This window comes from Schistocerca americana, chromosome 7 (genome assembly GCF_021461395.2).
Source record: "Schistocerca americana isolate TAMUIC-IGC-003095 chromosome 7, iqSchAmer2.1, whole genome shotgun sequence".
Lineage (NCBI taxonomy): Eukaryota > Metazoa > Arthropoda > Insecta > Orthoptera > Acrididae > Schistocerca > Schistocerca americana.
This window is the reverse complement of record NC_060125.1, coordinates 582,761,129-582,786,453: the sequence shown is the minus strand read 5'-3', so window position 1 is coordinate 582,786,453 and position 25,325 is coordinate 582,761,129. Positions and strand designations below refer to the sequence as shown.

The 25,325-nt window shown below is 43.2% G+C and overlaps 1 protein-coding gene across 1 annotated transcript in view; it reads left to right on the top strand.

Annotated features, from left to right (window-relative positions):
- The window catches only part of LOC124622077 (carbonic anhydrase-related protein 10-like), an 899,606-nt gene that overhangs the window by 696,830 nt on the left and 177,451 nt on the right, over positions 1–25,325 (top strand). The window lies entirely within an intron of this gene.

Below are 25,325 nucleotides of genomic sequence, written 5' to 3'. Positions count from 1 at the left end.
TACTGGTTTCAGCAACTGTCTTTGATTTTCATTCACACTACACTTTTTAACGTTATATACAGGTCTAAGACGGGTTCACGACCTGAAAACATGAACATGATATTTACTTCGAAATCACATTCACTACTAAGACTTTTGGGTTACATTTTACTCATAATTTTAAAACAGTTACGCAGTCTAATAAAAGATATCATAACATATTTTTTCTAAATTTTAAAATATTAAGTACCAGACTAGATTAAGATATTTTCAAAACGTGAACACAAAGTACACGCCATGCCCCTCTCCCCTCTCCCCCCTCCCTCCCCCCCCCCCCCCCCCCACGCCCTAATTGGTATTACGAGGGTTTCAAGTTGCTACTTCAGTAATTTCTCTTATTGCACTTGCAAAAAATGGTTCAAATGGCTCTGAGCACTATGGGACCTAACTTCTGAGGTCATCAGTCCCCTAGAACTTACAACTACTTAAACCTAACGAACCTAAGGACATCACACACATCCATGCCCGAGGCAGGATTCGAACCTGTCGAGATCGTCATGACAGTTCGTGAGCAGGCGGTGTGGCGTTAGCTTGTTGAAAGATAAGCTATTGAAGACCTCAAATACGTACATACGTATTTGAGTATGTAGTTACGTAGAATACGTAACTACATAACTAAACAATTTAACGGTCTCTCTCCTTATAGCCTACCACGTGTATCAGAGGCGATTGTGTTGAGTACTCGGTTGCACCCCAAGCAAGTTGCTGTGCCCAAATGATACCCATTCCGTGCAATGTGTCAACGTCCGTTCTTCTTGGAGCCTTCACACATGTTTCCATCCATCGTGGCTCTGTAAACAGATCCCGAAAACGTCTGCAAAGTTCCTCTGTCCACTGTTGCAGTTGGTCGCGCCTCTCTCTGTTGTTGCACGAAGGGCAGCTGCGACAGTGGTAGCCTAAAGACTGACCCTGGTGCTGCAGACCTCGTCACGCGGTCCGTCTCACTAATCGCAAACAAGCCCACTTCATGGTACGAAGTACGTAACGTAGCTGTGCCATCCTCATCGGCTGAGAACAATGTGACGATCCTCCTTGGCTCTGAGAACTTTCATACGACTGAGTATATTCCATCTGAGACCATCGATTCCATATTCGACTAACTCGTGGGAAGACAAACGACAGTTGCGGTATATCGAAACGATAAACCACACTCTCGACAGGTCGCGACAATGAAGCTGTCGCATTTCGACACGTGCTGGTAAACTGTTTCTCAGTCTTAGACGAAGTATAAGGCCCATAAAAATCAAATGTTGTTTCTAAATGTGCATTCTTTCGTTACATACAGAATAAAAATGGCGTTATTTCTTCCTTGGTTACTCGGTAGCGCTCAGACCTTAATTAATTGCAGCTATACATATGTAGTATATGAGCATAATCATCTTGAGGTTAAAGTTCCTCTGTCTGTGTTCACATACAAACACATTTGTCAAACGGAACTGTATGGTGAATGGAAATATTTAAGTTTCAAACGTCTAATATGTATATATATAGACTGAACCGACGAATGATACTTTGTACCAACCCCAGTATTCGAACCCAGGTCCTCTGCTCACGAGGCAGATGCACGAACCACTACACCACCCTGGCACAGAGGCTTTTTACAACTGCACAGACTATCCTAGCGCGCCTCCCTCTCTCAGCTAAAATTCTTTATTTTCTTTCTTCTTACCCCACGCCGTGGCTTTGATTGTTTTTTTTTTGTTTGTTCTCACGTGTTTCCTTTCACAGTTAAACATTTTTTTTTGTTTCCCCATTGTCTTCACTGTACTATGTAACTTTTTAGTGTGCTGTTTATTATATGGGCTTTGTTTATTATTCTACCCGAATCACTTAATTTATAATATCAGAAGCCAACGTCGCTAAATGTGAAATAGTTTACTTCACGATCAGATGCGACAGTAACCAGCTGCCGTCTTCAGATTCTGTCCTACAGTGTGTGGATAGATTAACGTTAATGTAGTAATCTTGCATTTTCATACAATAATTATCCACCAGGAACCGTATTATTCGAATAATAAAAGTTATATACCTCCCAGAAATAGAATTACATATGTGTCTCGTCAAGATACAGAGAACATGCTCCAATTATAATAATACAGTTCAAGAATGGTTAGTCAGATATAAAAATTAGTACATATAAAACTTGCTGGTTTTATTTTTGAGAAACCAGCACGAAGTTCTATTACTATAAATGGAGCCCCTTCTCAGTATGTTAACGAGATTAATGGATAACTATATCTCCGCAGATACGCAATTTTTATTATTTAGATAATATGGTATGTTGTGTATAACTGTTGCACGATCATACAGATTGCTATATTAACTTCATTCTATCCCTGCATTGTGGATTGGAGAATCTGAGCATGATAGCTACTTACTGTAGAAACTGGTCAAGAAATAAACTGTATCACATCAAGCGATTTTAGCTTCAAATATTATAACTTACTTCAGTTAATCACAGGCACAACAAAACTTCTTAATGCAAAGAACAAACACATTAACAGAACACTCAGAGAAAGCGAACTTTGAACTCAAAAATGTATTAGATAACACATTTAAAAAATTAAGTAGAAAGGGAAACCCGTGAAATTAAATGATTACAACGCTGCGTTCAACAAATGATTCTAGCTGCTGAACAACCAGCTGTTTGCCTACATTGAATGCCAGCCTGAGATCAGCTTTACACAACAGCCTATAAATGTATGGACATGAACTTCTAAAACGCACATAAAATAAAACAATTAGCAGAGATGAAATACCTCTGTAGACAATTGAGTTAATATAAAACGACTATCAAAAAAATACCACTCGAGTTCAGGACTATAAGTAACTTCAACCAACGAATGGATAAATAATTAACATCGCTTAAACACATACATGGCCTAAATGTGCAGGGATTAGCACGAGCTTTAAAAAGGTGTCTATAAAACAAATGAAACTTTAAACCAAGCTGGCGAGTATAACAATTAAAGTTAACTGCTCAGATCTAAAATTTTGAATAGCTGAACCAATTGTTAAGTTCTCGGTACTGAAAAAAATTACAAATAGGCACAGTTGTGAATTAAATGATCTATAATGTGCCACTTTGAACACATCAGTGAAAGTTTTCAAAACTAGTAACGCAGCGCAACAAGGAGCTCGCACGTACCAAATGGCTCGTTACAACACCGACGACGTTAAGGGTGAGCACCACTTTCAACCAGTCATATCACATCGAAGGCGAGAAATCATTTACCGGTAAATTGATCTATTCTCGCCGTTTCAAAATGCAGCTTTGTAGAACTTCCACAAATAGGTTCCATGAGGCACTTAGCCATCCACTGTGAGTACTCGACAGCCGTGAAGAGAAGATTTAACAGACGCCTCCATTTATCGAAATTCAATCCAGAAAACTAATTTTTCCACTGGACCGTGGCTATACCGGCCGGCCCCATCGTAAGTTCAATATGGCACTGGATACGCAGCACACTGTCTCCCAATACAGGCCCAGCACTACAACAGGCTTGGTGCGACTTCATCCACTCACAAGGAAAACATTCAAAACTGGATAACATTGCATCAGAGGCAAAAAAACAGTGCACTCCGACAGACAGTCAACGAGGCGGCGTGAGTAACTTTTAACTACCGACAGTACGACTTCCCCGCCTCCGGGCGGGCAGTGATACGGTGAAGGAAGCAAATCTTTGGGATCCACTGCGAACCAGCTCAGCACATTTCACATCAACTAGACACGTGTTCCGTGCCTCCTTCGTTATGTTGAGGTTTTAATGGCCAGCAGTGCAACAGAATCGAATGCGCTGGTCGTGCAGACGTGTGCGAGAATCAGTGGGATTTTAGGAAGACCTTTCAATGTGCGCTGGAGCGCGAATAGCCTCTTTTACTCCAGAAGGATGCCGTGATTTTCCAAAAATCCGAGCACAGAGTGGCCTTAGGTGCGCTTTAACTGCAAGACCTATTCAGAGTATTTCATGTGACATTTCGGGGACTTAGGTGGTATTTAATTTGCCAAATTTCGTCACAGAGGTGATGTTGTTCGGTACAGAAGAGGTTAAAACAATAAGAAAGACTCTGGGTGCTGCAGCGCTTGGTCAGCTACGAATCCTAAAGTTCGGCTAATTTTAGGGAGGCGACCAAATAACGAGGTTATCGGTCCCATCGGACTAGGAAAGGATGGGGAAGAAATCGGCCGTGCCTTTTCAAATGAATCATCCAGGCAGTTGATTGAAGCGATTTAGGAAATGACGAGAAACATAAATCAGGATGGCTGGACGAGGGTTTGAACCGTCGTCGTCCCTGAAACGAGTCCACTGTGCTAACCGCTGCGCCTTCTCGCTCGGTGCCTACTGTTTAAAACATTTAGGTAGTTGATCTAAACTCGTGGAATCCGAGCGACGGTTGTGGACGTTTAGCAGGGCCGGGAGTGACATTGACAGTTCTGAATGTCGTAGAAGAATGTAATCAGTTTTAGTACAGGTCTTCAGCATTTTACTGCAGTAATAGAAATGTGAAATTAGTGATTTAGATTGTACAGCTGCGTAGTCAAAGTTGGTGCTATTATTCAGTGGCAGTTTTGTTTTAGTTATGCGCGAAGTTTCCCATCATAGAAACTAACTTTGCGAATATTATCAAAAGTTGTATTAAAGTGAATAGTTTCTGTGGAATTTGTAGTGATTTGTTTTGCTGTCACTTTCTGACTGTTATGTCTGTGTACGGTTACCCAAAGTTCTTTTCGCCATTATTCTCGGTAACGCGCCAAGGAGCCAGTCAGAGGTTAATAGACGATAGTGTGCTGCGTTTCCCGTCTAGTGGCCGACTCTAGAGATTTTTGTGAGCGTACTGCGATTGCTGCAGGGTACTGACCTGTGGTTTCCGAATTACGAATGAGTTTTAACCACCCTTGCAGGAGTAACGAAAGACTGGCGAACTCAGGAAGAACTATTTCACCAATAACACTGTGCGGAGTGTCGATTCGGGTCCACAGGCCAACAGTTCTTTCACCAACAGTAGTGCAAATAAATCGTGTGGAACGTAAACAGTATCTGACATCTTCCGCAATCAGGCACTAAAACGAATTCAATGGCGACAAGTGGAAATTTGTGCCTGAGTGGGACTCGACTCCGGATTTCCTGCTTTACGCGAGCAGCAGTCTTAAGTGGTTCGCCTATACGAACATGCTTCCCGTCCATCCAAAATTCCCACCTTGACGCACATTACTTATGTGGCGACCCTGTCCACCATACTGCTCTCATAATTTAGTTAGACCATTGTCCGTGGAGCGCAGCGATATGGCGCTATACTTAGGTTAAAACAACAGTCGAGATTGCAAAAAGAGTTGTTTGTTTCTTAAAATTTTTATTTATTTATTTTTATTTTATTATTTTTTATTTTTTTAATAAACAAAAGTTACTGCAATCTCGACTGCTGTTTTAACCTAAATACTGCTCGCAGCCTCACGCTGATTCCCGCAAGAGTTCGGGACGGAGATTACATCGTCCGAAACAACAGACACCATACGTATGGGTGGTCCATTTATAGTGAAAAGGCCAAATATCTCACGAAATAAGCGTCAAACGAAAAACCTTCAAAGAACGAAACTTGTCTAGCTTGAAGGGGGAAACCAGATGGCGCTATGGTTGGCCCGCTAGATGGCGCTGCCATAGGTCAAACGGATATCAATTGCGTTTTTTTAAATAGGAACCCCCAAATTTTTTTTACTTATTCGTGTAGTACGTAAAGAAATATGAATGTTTCAGCTGGACCACTTGTTTCGCTTTGTGATAGATGGCCCTGTAATAGGTTTTTTATGCTGAGAGGAGAACAGACAGAGGCAATGGGAAAGGGACGGAAAAGTAATTTGCTCTTGAAGAAATTAGACGGTGATAGTCGTATGGAAAGAGGAGACGTCGACGATGTGGTGGTGGTTAGTGTTTAACGTCCCGTCGACAACGAGGTCATTAGAGACGGAGCGCAAGCTCGGGTTAGGGAAGGATTGGGAAGGAAATCGGCCGTGCCCTTTCAAAGGAACCATCCCGGCATTTGCCTGAAACGATTTAGGGAAATCACGGAAAACCTAAATCAGGATGGCTGGAGACGGGATTGAACCGTCGTCCTCCCGAATGCGAGTCCAGTGTGCTAACCACTGCGCCACCTCGCTCGGTGTCGACGATGTGACACACAGAGAGGAACACAATGACAGTGGAAAACAGTTGAGTGCGAAAGAACAGTGCTAAAAAAAAAAAAGTGAACGGTTAGACGGATAAAGAGAAGGACAATGTGGAAGTGGGTGTGAGCCAGTGATAATGAGAGACAGAATCTATGACAACAACAACGAGCAAGAGACAGATACTGACACTGAGCAGAAAGAGCAGTAGTGGGAACGTCTGTTGGTCATCTACTATCTTTGGTTGAGAAATTTATACCAATACCACGCCTTCTCCTGAAGCAAAAGCTGAGTATATTTTGATGTACTTTATTTTAATAAATAATTGTTCTTGTTTCTCATGTGTTGCCGCAGCTGTAGTGTGACGTGACCGTTATAAATGTGTAAGTATGCCACGTCGCTGTAGCCAGAGCTCTGTATCTGGAGCTCACTTCCTACCACCATTACGCTTGCACACCTGAGCTAATGGTAGACACGACAGTCGAGGAGACTTCGGAACTTGGTGTTTTCTTCCTTCTTCACCTCAGCTGATGATATCCTGCAGTAGTTTTACCCGTGCGTAATAGGAGTGCTGCGTGATTTATTGGTGAAAGTTAGGAGGAATGTGATCCACATTTCAGATAAAAGGAGAACAAGTGTGGCGTGCGGCATTTAGAGGTCCTCATTGTGTGATTCGCACGCACGCCGTTGGCCGTGACTGATGAAAGCGACGTACGCTAATGTCCCCACCCCTCCTCCCACTACCCTGTTGCGCCGCCTCCCTCATTTCCCCCACTATTTGCGCGCCACCACCCCTTCCGATACGTTACAACCCGCGGGCAGCCGCGCGCCAGTGAAATGTCGAGTGACCGCTGATGGCTTTCTCATCACACCAATTACTGCACTGCACAGCCGTTCCCTCCAGCCCGCCCTCTCTCTCTCTCTCTCTCTCTCTCTCTCTCTCTCCCTCTCTCTCTCACTCTCTGGCGTGTCAAATGTCTCATTAAGCACCGTTACTGCTTTCTGAAAGAGCCCTGAAAATCTGCTACCATCGTATTCGGTATCCTGACGACAATAGCTCTCTCATAATGAGGGCACTTTTCAAACAGTAGTAGAAAGTCAGCGGACTCTGTGGGCTGAACTGCTCGCTAGTTGTTGCGTTGGGAATAGCTGTGTATGTCGACAGTGATCTACGCCGCTTCGCAGGATAGCAGAAAACTCAGAGCGATTCTGGTCGTGTGTAAGGTGCACCATTGGCAAGACGTAGTCAATATGTTCACTGCGCGATGACAATGGTGATGATGTTGATGACAGGGCCACTAAAACAGAGTTACTTTACACGGTTTTCCGAAATTCTTTCGCAAAAGAAGACGTACTAAATACTCCAGAATTCTAATCGAGAACAACTGTCAATATGAGTAACTACGAAGTAAATATCTCCGATTTAGCGAAATTGCTCAAAACACGAAAGCCAAGACTCCCGGTTCAGATCGTGTACCAGTAAGGTTCCTTTCAGAGTATGCTGAGCAAAATAGCAACAGTGTATGGTCAAAGCTCAAGCTGTGCAACATCGAATACGTCGCAAGAACAGTGGTGTCTTGGTTGTGTGGTCTTGGTGTTGGACTAGAAAGCCGATGATCCGTACTCATATCTCCCTCGTGCCTTCCTCTCCCATTTTCTTCACAGAATTATGAACTGTCCGTCCGATGAATCCGTGTCTGTTCATCTTCCGTAGTTCTGACGTAATACTACATGTAGATTGGTTATAGAATATGAGTCATGTGGTAAGAACATATTACCGTCGCAAGTAAATGTGAAGAATAGTAAGAGCAGGCGAATTGCAGCATAAATCTCTCAAAGAAATGAAACAACAAATAAACGGGTGAGAACTATGTTACAACAAATGTTTTCAAAAGTCATACAATCCAAAACGGAATGCAAGACTCATGACATGTGGTACATGTGTAGAACAAATGGGAAGTAGGTACGTCTGGAGGTCCCTTCCTTACACCTCGCTCTTTGCAAACGCGCGTTACAGACGGCACAGACACACATTTGAATACAACCAACAGACACATCAATGACCGGACGGAAAGTTTAAAATTAAAAGGAGAAAAAAAAGCAATACGAGGGTGATTTGAGCACGGATCTCCCCATTCGGAGTTCTACATAGAACCGCAATTCCAGGGCTATGTATCTTCGATCAGTGTTGTAACTGCTAAGTGTGGACCGGTCACTATTTTTATTTTGCTTCTCTTTCCACACTTAAGTACACCTTCTTCCTGTTTTCATGCTGTTCGGGCTGTCAACTGGGCCTTCTTACCACTAAATCCAACCATGGTTAGCAATCATACACATCCTCTCGCTCTTAGAAATATCCATACCCAAAGAAAGGAAAGTTGCACAAGTCACGCCAGTACCCAAGGAAAGAAATAGGAGTAATCCGCTGAATTACAGACCCATGTCACTAACGTCTATTTGCAGTAGAATTTTGGAACATATATTGTGCTCAGACATTACGAATCATCTGGCAGAAAACAATTTATTGACAAGCAGCCAACACGTATTCAGAAAAAATACGACTGCCGGCCGCTATGGGCGAGCGGCTCTAGGCGCTTCAGTCCGGAACCACGTTATTGCTACGGTCGCAGGTTCGAACCCTGCCTCGGGCATGGATGTGTGTGGTCTCCTTAGGTTAGTTAGGTTTAAGTAGTTCTACTTTCTAGGGGACTGATGACCTCAGATGTTAAGTCCCATAGTGATTGGAGTCATTTTTGAAACACGATTAATGCTTTATTCTCATGAGTGCTATCGACAGGGGACATCAAATTTATTCCATATTTTTAGGTTTACCTGGATGGTAACGTGCTTTCCTCCAGTGCAGCGGGCCCGGGTTAGATTCCCGGCCATGTTGGAGATTTTCTCCGTTCGTGGACTGGGTGTCGTGTTGTCCTCATCATTATTTCATCCTCATCATTGGCGCGTAAGTCGCCCACTGTGGCGCCGACTGAAATAAGTGCTGCACTTGTCGGTCGAACATCCTCAGATGGGACCTCACGGCCAACGATGCCATACGCTCATTTCCAATTTTACCACAAGGCTTTTGACACTGTTCCTCATCGGAGACTTCTAAATGAATTGCATATGTATGGAGTATCGCCTCAGCTCTGAAACTGACGTCGTCATTTCCTGTTAGAAAGGTTACAGTTTGTAATAATCGGTGGAAAGTCATTGATTACAACGGAAATAACATCTGGCGCTCCCACGGAAATGATTTAGGCCCTCTGTTGTTCTTTCTTGACATAAACGATGTAGGAGACATTCCGAGCAGTTGTCTTATATCGTTTGCAAATATCGCTGTCATTTACCGTCTTGTAAAGTCATCAGATGACCAAAAATAATTGCTAAATGACTTCGATAAGATGTGTTTATCGTGTTAGAGGTTTCAGTTGACTATAAATCATGAAAAGTGTAATGTCTTCCACATGAGCAGTAAAAAGAATCCGCTAAATTTCAGTAACACGATAAATCACGCAAATGAAAATCCAGTAAACTCAGCTAAATACTCAGGAATTACGATTACGAATAGCTGAAGACGGAACGATATCGTAGATAATGTTTTAGGATAAAACAAAGCAAAGATTACGATTTAGTGGCAGAAAACTTAAAAAATGTAACAGGTCAGCTAAAGAAACTGCTTACACTACGCTTGTCCGCCCACGCCAGCGGAGTGGCCGAGCGGTTCTTGGCGCTATAGTCTGGAGCCGCGTGACCACTACGGTCGCAGGTTCGAATCCTGCCTCGGGCATGGATCTGTGTGATGTCCTTAGGTTAGTTAGGTTTAATTAGTTCTAAGTTCTAGGGGACTGATGACTTTAGAAGTTAAGTCCCATAGTGCTCAGAGCCATTTGAACCATTTTTTGTCCGCCCACTTCTGAAGTATTGCTGTGCAGTGTGGTATCCGCATTAGATACAATTGACGGAGGACGTCGGAAATGTTCAAAGAAGGACAGATCGTTTTCTATTATAGCGGAATAGGGGAGAGAGTGCCAAGGATATATGCAAACTGGTTTGTCATTCAAACAAAGGCGTTTTTCTCTGCGGCAGGACCGTCTCATTAAATTTCAGCCATCAACTTTCTCCTCTGAGTGTGAAAATATTTTGTTGGCTCCCACCTACGTAGGGAGATGATCATCATAATAAAATAGGAGAAATGAGAGTTCTCGCGGGAAGATCTGAGTATTCCTTTTTGCGGCGCGCTGTTCGAGAATGGAACGGTAGGGAAGCAGCCTAGAGGTGTTTTGATGAACCCCCTACCAGGCACTTTATTGTGAACAGCAGAGTAGTCATGCAGAGATATATGCAGATATGGATGTCGTGTTTACTGTATTGAACTGCAGAGCTGTGCAATGAGTTGTAAACAGGACAGTACAGTATAGAAATAGAATGTGTTCTCGGACCTGTACAGTTTTACGACGACATTGGACAGGTCTTGGCATTACAGTTACATAATTCATGTATACTTACAGGTCTAATTTGACGAAGATGGAAGAGGTAGTCGGCCGGTAAATTCAAGTAGGAACCATGCCGGCGTTCGCCTGAAGTAATTTAGGGAAACCACGGAAGACTTAAATGAGGATGACTGGATGAAAATTGGTGTCTCAAAGCTAAGGACTAAAAAGCATTCCATTCGACAGAGTATTACCTCATTCGGTCAACCCCTAGTGTACAACACTGATTTGCAGTAGTTTTTTTTTTTTTTTTTTTTTTGCTCATCAGTCTACTGACTGGTTTGATGCGGCCCGGCACGAATTCCTTTCCTGTGCTAACCTCTTCATCTCAGAGTAGCACTTGCAACCTACGTCCTCAATTATTTGCTTGACGTATTCCAATCTCTGTCTTCCTCTACAGTTTTTGCCCTCTGCAGCTCCCTCTAGTACCATGGAAGTCATTCCCTCATGTCTTAGTAGATGTTCTATCATCCTGTCCCTTCTCCTTATCAGTGTTTTCCACATATTCCTTTCCTCTCCGATTTTGCGTAGAACCACCTCATTCCGTACCTTATCAGTCCACCTAATTTTCAACATTCGTCTATAGCACCACATCTCAAATGCTTCGATTCTCTTCTGTTCCGGTTTTCCCACAGTCCATGTTTCACTACCGTACATAGATGTACTCCAGACGTACATCCTCAGAAATTTCTTCCTCAAATTAAGGCCGGTATTTGATATTAGTAGACTTCTCTTGGCCAGAAATGCCTTTTTTGCCATAGCGAGTCTGCTTTTGAAGTCCTCCTTGCTCCGTCCGTCATTGGTTATTTTACTGCCTAGGTAGCAGAATTCCTTAACTTCATTGACATCGTGACCATCAATCCTGATGTTAAGTTTCTCGCTGTTCTCATTTCTACTACTTCTCATTACCTTCGTCTTTCTCCGATTTACTCTCAAACCATACTGTGTAGTCATTAGACTGTTCATCCCGTTCAGCGGACATTTAATTCTTCTTCACTTTCACTCAGGATAGCAACGTCATCAGCGAATCGTATCATTGATATCCTTTCACCTTGTATTTTAATTCCACTCCTGAACCTTCTTTTACTTCCATCATTGCTTCCTCGATGTACAGATTGAAGAGTAGGGGCGAAAGGCTACGGCCTTGTCTTACACCCTTCTTAATACGAGCACTTCGTTCTTGATCGTCCACTCTTATTATTCCCTCTTGGATGTTGTACATATTGTATATGACCCGTCTCTCCCTATAGCTTACCCCTACTTTTTTCAGAATCTCGAACAGCTTGCACCATTTTATATTGTCGAACGCTTTTTCCAGGTCGACAAATCCTATGAAAGTGTCTTGATTTTTCTTTAGCCTTGCTTCCATTATTAGCCGTAACGTCAGAATTGCCTCTCTCGTCCCTTTACTTTTCCTAAAGCCAAACTGATCGTCACCTAGCGCATTCTCAATTTTCTTTTCCATTCTTCTGTATATTATTCTTGTAAGCAGCTTCGACGCATGAGCTGTTAAGCTGATTGTGCGATAATTCTCGCACTTGTCAGCTCTTGCCGTCTTCAGAATTGTGTGGATTATGCTTTTCCGAAAGTCAGATGGTATGTCGCCAGACTCATATATTCTACACACCAACGTGAATAGTCGCTTTGTTGCCAATTCCCCCAATGATTTTAGAAATTATGATGGAATGTTATCTATCCCTTCTGCCTTATTTGACCGTAAGTCCTCCAAAGCTCTTTTAAATTCCGATTCTAATACTGGATCCCCTATCTCTTCTAAATCGACTCCTGTTTCTTCTTCTATCACATCAGACAAATCTTCACCCTCATAGAGGCTTTCAAAGTATTCTTTCCACCTATCTGCTCTTTCCTCTGCATTTAACAGTGGAATTCCCGTTGCACTCTTAATGTTACCACCGTTGCTTTTAATGTCACCAAAGGTTGTTTTGACTTTCCTGTATGCTGAGTCTGTCCCTCCGACAATCATATCTTTTTCGTTGTCTTCACATTTTTCCTGCAGTCATTTCGTCTTAGCTTCCCTGCACTTCCTGTTTATTTCAATCCTCAGCTACTTGTATTTCTGTATTCCTAATTTTCCCGGAACATGTTTGTACTTCCTCCTTTCATCAGTCAACTGAAGTATTTCTTCTGTTACCCATGGTTTCTTCGCAGCTACCTTCTTTGTACCTATGTTTTCCTTCCCAACTTCTGTGATGGCCCTTTTTAGAGATGTCCATTCCTCTTCAACTGTACTGCCTACTGCGCTATTCCTTATTGCTGTATCTATAGCGTTAGAGAACTTCAAACGTATCTCGTCATTCCTTAGTACTTCCGTGTCCCACTTCTTTGCGTATTGATTCTTCCTGACTAATGTCTTGAACTTCAGCCTACTCTTCATCACTACTATATTGCGATCTGAGTATATATCTGCTCCTGGGTATGGCTTACAATCCGGTATCTGATTTCGGAATCTCTGTCTGACCATGATGTAATCTAATTCAAATCTTCCCGTATCTCCCGGCCTTTTCCAAGTATACCTCCTCTTCTTGTGATTCTTGAACAGGGTATTCGCTATTACTGGCTGAAACTTGTTACAGAACTCAATTAGTCTTTCTCCTCTTTCATTCCTTTTCCCAAGCCCATACTCTCCTGTAACCTTTTCTTCTACACCTTCCCCTACAACTGCATTCTAGTCGCCCATGACTATTAGATTTTCGTCCCCCTTTACATACTGCATTACCCTTTCAATATCCTCGTACACTTTCTCTATCTGTTCATCTTCAGCTTGCGACGTCGGCATGTATACCTGAACTATCGTTGTCGGTGTTGGTCTGCTGTCGATTCTGATTAGAACAACCCAGTCACTGAACTGTTTACAGTAACACACCCTCTGTCCTACCTTCCTATTCATAACGAATCCTACACCTGATATACCATTTTCTGCTGCTGTTGATATTACCCGATACTCGTCTGACCAGAAATCCTTGTCTTCCTTCCACTTCACTTCACTTCACTGACCCCTACTATATCTAGATCGAGCCTTTGCATTTCCCTTTTCAGATTTTCTAGTTTCCCTACCACGTTCAAGCTTCTGACATTCCACGCCACGACTCGTAGAACGTTATCCTTTCGTTGATTATTCTATCTTTTTCTCATGGTAACCTCCCCCTTGGCAGTCCCTTCCCGGAGATCCGATTGGGGGACTATTCCGGAATCTTTTGCCAACGGAGAGATCATCATGATACTTCTTCAAATACAGGCCACATGTCCTGTGCATACACGTTACGTGTCTTTAATGCAGTGGTTTCCATTGCCTTCTGCATCCTCATGTCGTTGATCATTGCTGAATCTTCCGCCTTTAGGGGCAATTTCCCACCCATAGGACAAGAGAGTGCCCTGATCCTCTATCCGCTCCTCCGCCCTCTTTGACAAGGCCGTTGGCAGAATGAGGCTGACTTCTTATTCCGGAAGTCTTCGGCCGCCAATGCTGATTATTTATCAAAATTTAGATAGTGGAGGGGATCGAACCCGGGACCGAAGATGTTTTGATTATGAAGCAAAGACGCTACACCCAGACCACGTAAATTATTTAATAACGTAAAAGACCAATGCTGCAATCTTCATTCATTTCTCAATGGCAGTTAGAACACATTATTTTGCAGCCTACCACTAAACGTAACCCCCCTGATGTCAGGACCATGACGACGTTGTTTGGTTTCCGGTTTGTGTACCGCATCTTCACATTTGCGAGCCTGAAAAACTGAGTCAGTGTCTCTCTATGAATGGGATGTAGAACTCAGAAAGAGGATAAGGATCCAATATTATACGTTGGATAGCCTTGGGGTAAGGTTTCCCTAAAATGAAAAGAAAGGGACAGAAAAACGACGGAAAAAGTGTTTGGGAGCGTAATGTGAAATGAAACATGTTTTCTTATCATGGTTATTATTTATTTGTGTTACATTATTTACCGGATCTCTAGTCTGTGATGTCTACTTAGCCCTTCCCTGTACGGAATGTATTGCTTAACAAGTACTTTTGTATACATGCGTCCACAGGCACAAGTAATCGCTTCATGGAAGTAATTTTTCTTCTATTTTTTAAACTAAAAATAAATAAATACACTCTTTACTTCGTCCTTTTCCTATTAGCTACCATTTTCAATCTCCCTCAGTTATTCGTGTCGCTGTAAAAAAATTTAGTCACATAATATCTTATCCTCCACACTTCTGTATGGAGGAAATTTCATCTAACGGTGTCCTTAATAAAGGTTTCTTATGATCATGGTGGTAACGGGCGAAATCTACATGTACACCATATCACAGATGTTCTCTCCGAAATCAAATACTGGACTGTAAGAGATAGGCAGGATCAGCTATAGACTCAGATAATAATGATCAAGAGTAGGCTGAAGTTGAAGAGACTAGTCAGGAAGAATCAGTGCGCAAAGAGGTGAGATACGGAAATACTAAGTACCGAAGAGATAGGCTTGAAGATCTCTGTGTCTATAGATATTGTGATAATGAATAGCTCAGGAGGCAGTTCAGTTGAAGAGGAATGGACATCTCTAAAAGCAGCAGTCACAGAAGTTGGAAAGAAAAACATAGGTACAAGGAAGGTAACTGCGAGGAGCCCAAAGATAACAGCTCAGATACTTCAGTTGATCGACGAAAGAAGTAAGTGGAAAAATGTTGATGGAAATTCAGGAATACAGAAACACAGTTTTGAAAATGGCTGTCCTTTCAGCAACCGTATATAAGTTATACCTGAGAAATAACACATTCAACCGTTACCAAATAGTTTTTAACACACTGAGTAGATTCCGACGCCTCTGACCATGTCTTCATCAGAATGAAATTTCATTTTGAAGACATCCTTAGAGGAGTCGAATTTCGTTCTGACGAAGACACCCTTAGAGGTGTCGACACCTAGGTCTACGAATTAAAAAGTATTTTCAACCTGTTGGATGTGTTGTGTCTCCGTTGAAAAATGCAGAAATACAAGTCACTTAGAAATGAAATAAATAGGAAGAGCAGGAAAGCTAATGCGAAATGACTGCATGGAAAGTGTGAATAAATCAAAAAAGAAATGATTGTCGGGGGACCTGGCTCAGAATGAATACAGGAACGTCAAAACAAGCTTTGGTGAAATTAAAAGTAAGCGTATTAACATTAAGAGTGCAATAGGAATTCCGCTGTTTAAGTGCGGGGGACAGAGTGGATAGGTGGAAAGAGTACATTCAAGGCCTCTGTGAGGGGGAGGACTACTCTGATGAAGTTTTACAAGAAGGAGGAGTCGATAAGGAAGGGGTAGGGGATCCAGCATTAGAATCAGAGTTAAAAACAGTTTTGGACCGCTTAAGATCAAATAGGTAGAAGGGATCGATATTATTCCATCAGGATTTCAGAAATCACTGGGGAAGCAGAATCAAAACAGCTATCCATGTTTGTGTGTAGAATGTGTGAAACTGTTGACATACCATCAGACGTCCGCAAAAACACCATCCACATAATTCCCAAGATTGAAAGAGACGACAAGTGCGAGTATTATGGCATAATCAGCTTAATAGCCCATACATCCAAGTTGTTAACAAGAATAATGTACAGAAAAATGGTGAAGAAAGTTGAGTATATGTTAGGTGAAGATCAGATGGGTTTTAGGAAAAGTAAAGGCACCAGAGAAGCAGCTCTGACAGTGTGATTGATGATAGAAGCAAAATGAAGAAAAATCAAAACACGTTCATTAAAGATCCGTCGACGTGGAGGAAGGGTAAAATGGTGCAATACGTTCGAAATTATGAAGAAAATAGTGGTTATATATAGGGAAAAACGGGTAAAATACAATATGTATAAGGATCAAGAGGGAAAAATAAGAGTGGGAGGCCAAGAAACAAATACCCGAATTAAAAAGAGTGTAAGACAGGATTGTAATCGTTCGCCCCTACTGTTGAATCTACACATCGAAGAATCAGTGACAGGTATAAAATGAAGCTTGAAGAGTGGGATTAAAATAAGGGGTGAAAGGATGTCAGTGATACCATTCGCTGATCACATTGCTATCCACAGAGAAAGTGAAAAAGAATTACAGAATCTGTTGAATGGAATGAATAATATGATGACTACAGGATATGGATTGAGAGTGAATCGAAGAATGACGATGCTCTTTTATTTCTTCAAACAATCCGTGCAAGTTCTTGTAACGTTTGTATTTTTGACAGTGTTCTGACTGAATGACTGGAGTTTTTTCTTAAGAGATACTGGTATTACCGGCTGAGGTCTTCACAGGTTTCTGAATTCATCTCGGAAAGGATTTCGTAGTATGTACTGTCGAATATATCGTTGTGTGACATAAACGGAAATAATAACTCTACCGTTTCCATAATATTATGATGCCGGCACCACAATCTGTATTAAATTTGGGAAAATGCAAATAAAATGAGCGGCATTCCCGAATAAAATCTTGGCAACGGCAACTCTAAATTAGTACATAAGCAGAGCGTAATGCGCAGGCCGAATACTCTTTTAAATAAATGAAATTTTCATCACAGAGTGCAGCGGAATATAAATGGTATTTTTAGTACTCCGTACGCGGACGTTAATAACACAGTGGCGCGGAGGGAAAGGAGCGGTCTGAACGTGCTGCCGGCGCTCGCCGTTTTCTTTGAAGTTAAATGAAGTCTGCAGCACGCCAGTCACGAATTTGGGCGCACTAAAAGTAAGCTGCAAATATATTTTAAAATTTACATGTATTACTCTTGCCGGAGTATATTACTTCTGCAGCGGCGCCCTCCCGCTGTTTTTATCATCCCCGCGCCGCGCCCGTCTGCGGGAAACAAGGCGGCCTCGCTTCAGCGTGTGTGCGCGTGCTGCGGACGTCGACACTGGGAACTGATCCTACTTCAGAATTTCTTGCTTTGGGCCGTCTTACTGTCCGTCCCTCAAGAAAGGAAAGCAGTTCCACTCCGATAACTGCAGTTGACATTCGGAACTGAAGAACATATCGTACACTGCTGTGCAAAACTTAAGGGCGAAATAAACTTTCACAAATGTCAATGCCAAATAACGTAGCTCGATAACACTGGAACCATACGTAGAAACCACGGCTACGGTATAGTACAGTACAGTACAGTACTGTACAGAAGCTGGTTGAAGCAAATGATCAATGAGATGAACAGAAACTACACTACTGGCCATTAAAATTGCTACACCAAGAAGAAATGCAGATGATAAACGGGTATTAATTGGACAGATATATTATACTAGAACTGGCATATGATTACATTTTCACGCAATTTGGGTGCATAGATCCTGATAAACAAGTACCCAGAACAACCACCTCTGGCCGTAATAACGGCCTTGATACGCCTGGGCATTGAGTCAAACAGAGCTTGGATGGCGTGTACAGGTACAGGTGCCCATGCAGCTTCAACACGATACCACAGTTCATCGAGGGTAGTGACTGGCGTATTGTGACGAGCCAGTTGCTCGGCCACCATTGACCAGACGTTTTCAGTTGGTGACAGATATCGAGAATGTTCTGGCCAGGGCAGCAGTCGAACATCTTCTGTATCCAGAAGGGCCCGTACAAGACCTGCAACATGCGGCCGTGCATTATCCTGCTAAAATGTAGGGTTTCGCAGGGATCGAATGAAGGGTAGAGCCACGGGTCGTAACACATCTGAAATGTAACGTCCACTGTTCAAAGTGCCGTCAATGCGAGCAAGAGGTGACCGAGACTTGTAACCTATGGCACCCCATACCATCACGCCGGGTGATACGCCAGTACGGCGATGACGAATACACGCTTCCAATGTGGGTTCACCGCGATGTCGCCAAACACGGATGCGGCCATCATGATGCTGTAAACAGAACCCGGGTGCTGCCGAAAAAATGACGTTTTGAAATTTGTGCAACCAGGTTCGTCGTTGAGTACATCATCGCAGGCGCTCCTGTCTGCGATACAGCGTCAAGGGTAACCGCAGCCATGGCCTCCGAGCTGATAGTCATGCTGTTGCAAAGTCGTCGAACTGTTCGTGCAGATTGTTGTTGTCTTGCAAACGTCCCAATCTGTTGACTCAGGGATCGAGTCGTGACTGCACGATCCGTTACAGCCATGCGGATAAGATTCCTGTCATCTCGACTGGTAGTGATACGAGGCCGTTGGGATCCAGCACGGCGTTCCGTATTGTCCTCCTGAAACCACCGATTCCATATTCTGCTAACAGTCATTGGATCTCGACCAACGCGAGCAGCAATGTCGCGATACGATAAACTGCAATCACGATAGGCTACAATCTGACCGTTATCAAAGTCGGAAACGTGATGGTAAGCATTTCTACCCCTTGCATAACAACGTTTCACCAGGCAACGCTGGTCAGCTGCTGTTCCTGTATGAGAAATCGGTTGGAAACGTTCCTCATATCAACACGTTGGCGGCCGGTGTGGCCGTGCGGTTCTAGGCGCTTCAGTCTGGAACTGCGTGACAGCAACGGTCGCAGGTTCGAATCCTGCCTCGGGCATGGATGTGTGTGATGTCCTTAGGTTAGTTAGGTTTAAGTAGTTCTAAGTTCTAGGGGACTGATGACCAAAGATGTTAAGTCCCATAGTGCTCAGAGCCATTTGAACCATTTGAATCAGCACGTTGTAGGTGTCGGCACCGGCGCCAACTTTGTATGAATACTGTGAAAAGCTAATCACTTGCATATCACAACATTTTCTTCTTGTCTGTTAAATCTCGCGTCTGTAGCACGTCATCTTTGTGGTGTAGCAATTTTAATAGCCAGTAGTGCAGATTTTTTTCAAAAACAATATTTAAACTGAAGTCGCCACGATTCATGATAGTCCCCTGGACATTGCGGTCGGACGAGATACTTAATAAGTTGTTTGATCTCCACGGCGGCAATGCATGCTTTTAAGCATACTCCCATGCTGGCCGCAATGTTGGTAATGTGTTGTGGTAGGACGCTACATTCCTGCACCAGCGCAGCTGACAACTGTGGTTGTTGGCGCGTGGGGACGTGCTGCAGTGCGACTCTCCAGCGCTTAGCACTCCTGATAGACGGGATTAAATTCGAGGGAAGAGGCGGGTCAGTCCATTCGTTGAATAACGCCTTCTTTCAAGAGCTTCCCCACCTGTGCTGTTCGATGCGGTAGTGCATTCATTCACATAAACTGGCCAAACTGAGAGCAGGACACGCGCTCGGGGAATGCGTGCAAACTTAGTTGCGTACATACATAGGTCTTCCAACCTGGGACCGATGGAGGTGGCGCAGTGGTTAGCACACTGGACTCGCATTCGGGATTACGACGGCTCAAACTGGCGTCGGCCATCCTGATTTCGGTTCTCAGTGATTTCCCTAACTCGCTTCAGGCAAATGTCGGGATGGTTCCTTTGAATGGGCACGGCCGAACTCCTTCCCTAATACGATGGGATCGGTGACCTCCCCCCCCCCCCCCCCCCAAATCAACCAACCGTCCTGGGAATCGAAAATTTCGACGATTTTTGCCTATTATAGATTTCGATTCTGTAAGATATCAGTCTCGAGATTTCCAAAACTTTCGAGAATTCTTTCCTTTTAACATTTACATTCAAATTTTTTGTGTAATTTCGTATTTTGTTACGCTTGCAACCTACATCTTCAAATTTTTGCTGCATGTGTTCCAGTCTCTGTTTTTACACCTTACAGCGACTTCTACAGTCCGACTCATGAACGATGGTGGCTTGCGCAGTTCGAAAGGAAGACTGGGTTTAACGTCTCGCCCACGTCGTGGTTACAAGAGACGAAGGTCAAGCCCGGATTGTGTCGGCGATCAGGAAAGGAATCGGCGTGCACTTTCAAAGCAACCACCCCAGCATTTGCTTCGAGCTATTTAGGGAAACATCGGAAAACCTAAATCTGGATGGCCAGTCCAGTGTGCTAACCACTGCGCCTCCTCGTTTGTTGCACAGCTCGAGACAACGACGGGGATTACATTGTTGCCGGTTACAGGAGACGGTTACGTAAGCGCATGCACTTGCTCTGCACTTGGGCAAAGCTTGTGTACTGCAAATTATGTCTTTCGCTTGCTTGTGGGAATTTATCACTTATCACCATCAACCGTGACAAACCGCAACAAATAGAAAAAAAAATCACTAAATATATCGCTATGATCATGTTTAATGCTCGCAATGGCCACGCCATTCAAAGCGGAGAGCTAAGAAGATTACTGAACGCTCATGGGCTTTCTGAGAACGCGAGATGTAGATGTGCAGAACAAATTTTAACTCGACCACCGTTGTTGCTAACTCCAAATATAGAACCATGGAAGTTAATCGCTGATGTCTTAGCACATGTCCTACCATTATGTCGTTTCTTCCTGTCAATGTTTTCCACTTACGCCTTTCCTCACCGATTTTGGGGAGAACCTCTTCATTCCTCATCTTATAAGTCCACCTAATTTTCAACGTTCGTCTGTAGCACCACATCTGAAACGCTTCGATTCTCTTAAGTTCTTGTTTTCCCACAGTCCGTGTTTCACTATCAGTAATGCTATGCTCCAAATTTACATTCTCAGAAGTTTCTTCCTCAAATTAAGGTCAGTGATTGATATCTCAAGACGTCTCTGCCAAAGCTAGTACTTTTTTCATGTCCTCGTTGTTCCGCCCGTTATGCGTTATTCTGATAACTACGTAACGGAATTCCTTAACTCCATCTGTTACGTGATCAACAATTCTGATGTTTAGTTTCTTGCTGTTCTCATTTGTGTTACTTTTCATTACTTTCGTCTTTGTTCTATTTACTCTCTGTCCTAATTCTTTTCTCATTATACTGTTCATTCCGTTCAACAGACCCAGTAATTCTTCTTCATTTTCAGTAAGAACGGCAATGCCATCAGTGAATCTTATAACTGAAATACTTTCACCCATTCTTGAACCTTCCATTTACTTCCACCATAGCTTGTTCGATTTATAGATCTAACAGTAAGGGTGAAAGAGTACTTCCCCAATTTACACGCTCTTTAATTGTAGCACGTCGTTCTTGATCTTCCACTCTTATTGTTTCATCTTGGTTCTTGTCATATTGCATATTACCCACCTTTCCCGGTAACTTAATCCCATTCTTCTCAGAACTTCGAATGTCTTGAATAATTTTACTTAGTCGAGTGATTTTTCCAAGTGAACAAATCCTATGAACGTCACTCGAGTTTTTCTCTGTCTTGCTTCCATTATCAGGCGCAACGGCGAAACTCCTCGTTGGTGGCATTATCTTTCCTGAAGATAAACTGGTGGTTATCTGACCGATATTCAATTGTCATTTACATTCTTCTGTGTATCAGTCTTCTCAGCAACTTGGGTGCATAAGCTGTTCAGATGGTTGTGCGATAATTCTCGAACTTGTCGGCTCTTGTAATCTTCGAAACACCAGAAGCAAACAATCGAGCAAACAAACGGTCCTTATCAGAGCCAACTTCAACTGTGATTTCTCTAAATATTGAAGGCATATCTTCAGCCAAAGAACATCTGTTATCCAGCCTATGCCGTGACAAAAATGCGACGTCTTATGCATACAAGAGACCCACAGAGAAGAGCGACAGAGACGACCAAAAATACCGTACTTAAAATTAACTGCAGAAATACAGCACTCTCAGTACGGAAGCGCCACACTTGTAAGACCACGACTTCAGATAATCAGTGCCCACTGCACTGTACAAAATAATATCGAAATTATTTCAGTGGAGCTGAGTAACCGTATGGTTACGTTTTTGTATAAGCCCCCTTCTGCTGCATTTCCCTTTACACCACGTAGGAATCTCCACAACAGTATGAAGTCTATAGTGATCGGTGACTTTAACAGCCATAGTCACGTGTGGGGATATTCTGAAGGTAATCAAAATGGGGAAGCAGTCCTGTATTGGGCTGAATCCTGCAACAGCGGCAGGTGGCACCGTTGATTTAAGCCTGACCTTCTCTTGGTGGGTGAAAACATCGCACAGCTATGCTCTAAATCACTATGCTCGCCCATACCAAAGACGCAACACAGGCCACTGCTGTGTCAAGTTCTCCCAGCAATAAGGCGGTGAGTTTCAAACGGAGATACAACTTCGGGAAAGCTGAGTGGATGAAATTTCCTATCATGCTGGACAAGGAGATTAGGTCTGTGCCACCCTTACCAGCTTTGTTCAAACTGTAAAAATTTTGCTCCCGGGGCGCGTGGGATTAGCCGAGCGGTCTAAGGCGCTGCAGTCATGGAGTGTGCGGCTCGTCCCGGCGGAGGTTCGAGTCCTCGCTCGGGCATGGGTGTGTGTGTTTGTCCTTAGGATAATTTAGGTTAAGTAGTGTGTAACCTTGGGGACTGATGACCTTAGCAGTTAAGTCCCATAAGATTTCACACACATTTGAACACATTTTGTTGCTCCCGGGCATAAGCCGGTGTAAGCCAATGTATCTGCAGGCCGTAACACATCGGGAACAGTTGCTCTGCTGGACAAATATTACCGGCTATATTAAGAAAACCCTTATAGCGAGAAAACTTATCTGGCTGGACAGAATACTCTCTCCTCGATCTTTGAGGGGAACAGAGAACAGTGGATTAAACTGATAACAGAATGTGAGATGAGTAGAGACAGCCAAAAGGCCTGGAGATTGTTACGATATCTCAACAACGATTTCTCCCAATCAAATACAAATGTAAAGGCAGGCCAGATTGCACACCGGCTCTTGAAAAATGGTCAACCTGACCATACCAGTAAAATCGGGAGACGAACCCTGGAAAGGGGACCCGAGCAAGGGGGCAACTTTCTGTCTCGACCTTTCAATCTGAACGATCTCGACTCGGCTCCAACCAAGCACAAAGTTGGAAAAGCAGCAGGGATAGATGATATAATAACTGAACAGATCAAGAACTTTGGTCCAGGCGCAAAGTGCTGGCAACTCGAACTAATGAATAAATGTATCGAGAGCTGCAAGATACCTTAATCCTGGAGGAAAGCAAAAATTATAGCTATACATAAGCCAGGAAAAGACCGGGATGATCCCAAAAGCTATAGGTCTATTTCCCTTCTATGTAATCTGTACAAGGTGTTGGAAAGGTTGATTCTCCAAAGAGTAACAGATATGATAGACGCATTACTCTGATTCATCAACAAGCAGGATTCAGACAAAGGAAGAGACGAACAGCAGAGGTGTTGAAGCTGACACAGGATGTAAAGGACGGCTTCGAACCCATGCGCTTCCCACCTTAGAAACAAACAGACTAGCAGAACCTTACAGATAGATTGGAAAGGAACATCTCTAGAAGACTGCAAGACACCAAAATACCTTGGGGTCACTATGGACCGTGCCCTCACATACAAGGAGCAAGTGGCTGCCACGAACAACGTTGTTAGGAAGCTGACAGGAACAACATGGGGAGCACAGCCAAATACACTTCGGACAGTATGGTGCAGATCCACACACACCAAGAAAGTTGATGTTGCTCTGAACGAGACACGTCGTATCATCACGGGTCGTCTGAGAGGCACACCCGTGGGAAAACTGCACTGCTTATCATGCACAGCCCCTCCTGACATCCGAGGAGATACAACAGCACAAAGTGAAATGAAAAAGAGATTAACATCTAAAGCCCATCCACTACATGGTCATCAACCGGCACAGTAAAGACTTCTGTCTGGAAAGAGCTTCCTTCGCAGCCCAGAAGTACTCCGCACCTTCAACGGGAGAAGAGGAGACAGGCCAAATGCCAGCATCTGGAGGAGTGTCTGATTCCACAAGAAGCTCTTCCCCCAGACCACACAAAGAAATGGTCCACATGGACATCACTTTATCGCCTGCGTTCCTATGTCACAAGATCGAAGAGCAGAGGTGGGGCTTCCAGGTGCACTCTCTGTGGAGCTGCCGTGCAGACATCATCAGATCTGCTACAATGCACATTACTTTCAATTGTGTGCACTATGGAATATCCTTTAAATGCTACACAAAGTGCACTGGAAGTTGCTAATTTTTGGGCCTCCATTGTATACAGTTAAATTAACCAATGACTGTGTGTACATATGTCTGTTTTATTCTTTGACTAGTTTAATTTATAAACCGTAATGTATATAGTAATGTAATGCAGTAACGCAAGCAATAATAGCAATAGTGTTTTAGTTTGCTTTTGACACGAAATAAAAAAAAGTCTTCTAAACTGTCTGGATGACTATAATGTAGGCTTCCGCTGCCATTGTCACAGTCAATAAAATTTTTCTGGGTTTGTGACCGCATTGTCAATATCTAAAACTATCGACGTTTCGGTCACTGTTGCAAACGACCTTCTTCAGGGCGTTTTTGTTTATTGCTGAATGAGAAAACTTTGTTTCTTTTATACCTTCTTGGCCACATGGAGAGAAAGAGCTACGAAATTTCCACCAACACACCAGTAGCACAGCAGAATCCAATTCAATATGGAGACGGAAAAGAATGGGGGTGCTGCCTTTCCGCGACGTGGAAGTTTGCAGAAAGTCTAATTATATACTAGGTCATAGAATACGTAGGGATCCTACCAGTACTGACTGGTAGCTACACGTCTCCTCTCACCATTGCCTTAGGCAGAAGAAATCCACCCTGCACACTTTAACTAAGAGGGCTCACAGGATCCGCGATAAGGAACAATCTAAGGGGTGCACTAC